Genomic DNA, 3,487 nt, shown 5'->3' on the forward strand with positions numbered 1-3,487 from the left:
TGGAGTGGAGATTCCTGATGATGAGCCCCATGATGTGCAGGTTAAAACAGACCTCACACAGACAAATTTTGCTACTATGAGCGCAGAATCTAGTCGGAATGCTCTTTGGAAGGCAGCCCGTGCAGCAGGTGGAGCACCTCCAGCATCACCACCTGCACCTGAGCATGATGCAGAGCCCGTAGCTGCACCTCCTGCAGATTCCCTTATGGTTCAGATACAAGAGATGAGGCTCGAGCAGAGGTACCTGAGGGAGATGATGGAGAGGCTATGCAGTGATCGCGGGATTGACACTGCGAGTTTCAGACCACAGTTTCAACCACCTCCATCTCCAGCAGAGGCAGCACCACAGGCCGTTCCGGATGATGCTGCTATGGAGGACTACTGATGATTATGCACTTCATTACTTTCCGACTAGTATAGTTGTTGCTGAGGACAGCAACATTCTAATCTGGGAATTGTCGCATGGCATGTTGTATGCGAGACCTGTTAAGAACTACACCACGGAAAGAACGGTCTAAACAGAAAATTTTCTAAAAAGGGGAGATATTTTAACCTTCAATTGTTATTTTTATTTGCTGTTTTGAGTTAGATTCAATCTTTATTTTCAAAAAAAAAAAATTTGGATTATTCCTAAACAAGCAGTTCCAGAATGCTCTGAGCTTACTCAGTAAGTAATTAGATTGAGTTGGATGAAGCATTATAACTGTGAGCAATTACTTGTTTTAATCTGAGAATGATGACTACTCGTTTTTATAACTGTTTTGCTAAAATGTTTGATAATGCTTGATGTGAAACAATGAATCGAGATTCTAGTTTGGATTTTAACTGTGAGGATTTGAGCCTAAACAGAATTTTATTTCAGAGAGGTCTCACTGTAGTAGATTCTAGAACTTGAACTGTTTCTTTGGCTTGTCATGCATAACTAAAATGATAAGGGCATTTTTATTCTTATTAACTTAGAGCCAAATAGCCTACCCATAAGAATTTCCATTGTTAAGCCCCTTTGAGCCTTAAACCAGTTCATTTCAACCTGATAAAAATTACTTAATCTTGTTCCTCTTGACACACCTTGAGAGATTGAATGCTGAACAAAAGAAGAAAAATCAAAGTACTTCTCAAAAGGAAAAGTTAAGTAGCTAAACAAGGAAAGGAAAAGGTAGCAAATAAAGGAAAAGAATCCCAAGTTTGTAAAATGAGGCATAATGAAGAAGAGAAGGAAGTATTGTTAAAATCAGTATTTCAATCTTTCCAATAAAGCTTCCGACCAAATGATTCTCACCCCCAAACCAGGCCAAGTTACAACCTATCAAAGACCTTTTGATCAGTCTGTGCATGACAAATGGATTCCTCATTCTTAGGAATTGAGAATAAGTTCAAGCCTATGGAATTACTGCTACACTGATGAAATAAGTGTGAAACCCTCAAACACTGAGCGTGATGAGAGTATATTTATAACTGATGAGGAATATTCATGTTGGAGTTTTAATTCTTGACATAACTGAAAAGCATTGTTGGGAGTTTTTAACAAAGAGTTATACATGCATAGCAGTCTGAATTCTTAAGATGTTGTGTTCCATGTTTTCACTGAATTATTCTTTGCTGATAACTTGAATATATTACATTGCTGAGGACAACAAAGTTCTAATCTGGGAATTGTTTGATATGCGCCTAGCATATAAGGAAATCTGAACCAAAAAGAGAAAGAATGTTGATGAAATCTTGAGAAAAAGAGCAAGAATCACTGTTAATTTGTCAGAATCTTAATCAAGGATTGAATACTGATTTTATGCTAATTTTGTAGGAAAAAGCAAACAAACTGGAGCAAAACGAGGATTTTGCAAAATCAAAATCCACGCTCAAAGCGTGGATCTCACGCTGGCAGCGTGGAAGAAATTTTTCAGACAGAAGCGTTCACGCTTGAAGCGTGAAGTTGACGCTGAGAGCGTCAGTTTGCGAATTCTCAGACCCCGTGTTTTGCAACGGGGCAATTTTGGAAAAGAAAAAGATTTAAAAATCAAGTTTTTGATTCAGCAATGAGATCTCTATCCAAATTAGAGATAAGATTAGATGATTTGTGGTAAGATTGAATCAAGATTTGAAATTCTAATTTATCAATCAAATCTCCAAGGTTGTTACATGAAAAAAGGAAACAAAGTTTAAATCAAATACAAACTCTTGGATGGGCTCAATGCCGGTGGTTATAAATAAGGAAATTGGGAGCACAACCAAGGAACCAATTCACAACTCAGAGCAAGCAGTAGAGGACTGAAGATCAAGAATTCTTCTCCATTCTTTCTAGTAATTATAGTTTTTATGCTTTCTTTTGAATATTTGTTTATGTCGGATATGACTATGTCTGGCTAAGTTCTTTTATTGTAGTTAGGGTCACAACCCTATGTGAACCCTTGTTATGACGGATTGATTTAAATTATTGTACTCGTTTACATAAATTTCTTTATCTTATCTTGTGCGTATTTGATATTTTCTTTATTAAACCTGATCAATTTGATAGTTGAAAATAGTTTGAGGGTTAGAACCTTAAATAGGGATATTGGGGTTTCTGATCTCGAAAGGAGATAAGATAACTATTGGTATGCATACTAGGGATAGATGTCTATTTAATTGCAGATGTTGGAATTATTGTGTTCATTGCTTAATTCTCATGAGGGGTTACTAAGGGATTAGGATTCTAAGTGAGGTTAAAGGGTTAAGTTACCAAGGGATTGGGATTTAACTATTAATATATTGAGATCATAATTATCTGAGAAATTATATAAATAAGTACTTTGTATCAATCCAAAGTAATAAGTGGGGAACATAGGGAGAGTGTTCCCTAACTGCAATTCTTTCTCATATTTTCAAAACCAACTCCATTATTATTCTTCTTTTCATTCTTCAAAATACAAAAACTCAAAAATAAGTCTTTACTTTTATGGTTACTAAGATTCAATTTAATTTTCCCAACAAAAGATCAAGTTTTTCAACTTAGAGTGACTGATTATTTTAGTACTTGGTTTTCAATCCCTGAGGAGACGATCTTTCTTACTACTTTACTACTTATGCGAAACGGTATACTTGCCGGATAGCATCAATTCACATGGCAGTGCTCCCCATTCCAGGTGTTTATCCCTCCTTTCTTCAGGCTAAACTACCCCAGGATTTTGAGAACGCTCCACACGCCTTTGTCAGTGTTTCATCAACCGAGTGGTCCCGGGATGAGGTTGCCAGCCCAAAGGGTTTCACAAAATCAATAAATTAAACCAAAGAGCAACTCAAAATTCATTTATAAAATATGTGTTCCTTACAAAGCTATCCTAAGACAAAAGAGATTACTTCTATGGAACCCTCACCTAGTTAGAGGAAGTTAGCTCCTAGTGAGCATTTTTACAAAGAAATAAGAAAACAAAGAGACAACCAGTCCTAGGATGGGTGCTGATCCTCCTCTTTATGAGGATTGCTTGTTCCTTTTATAGGGTTCTTCATTTAA

The sequence above is a fragment of the Gastrolobium bilobum genome, unplaced genomic scaffold (assembly GCF_033153095.1).
Source record: "Gastrolobium bilobum isolate Gb01-03AN ecotype WA unplaced genomic scaffold, APGP_CSIRO_Gbil_v1 utg5183, whole genome shotgun sequence".
NCBI classification, from domain to species: Eukaryota; Viridiplantae; Streptophyta; class Magnoliopsida; order Fabales; family Fabaceae; genus Gastrolobium; species Gastrolobium bilobum.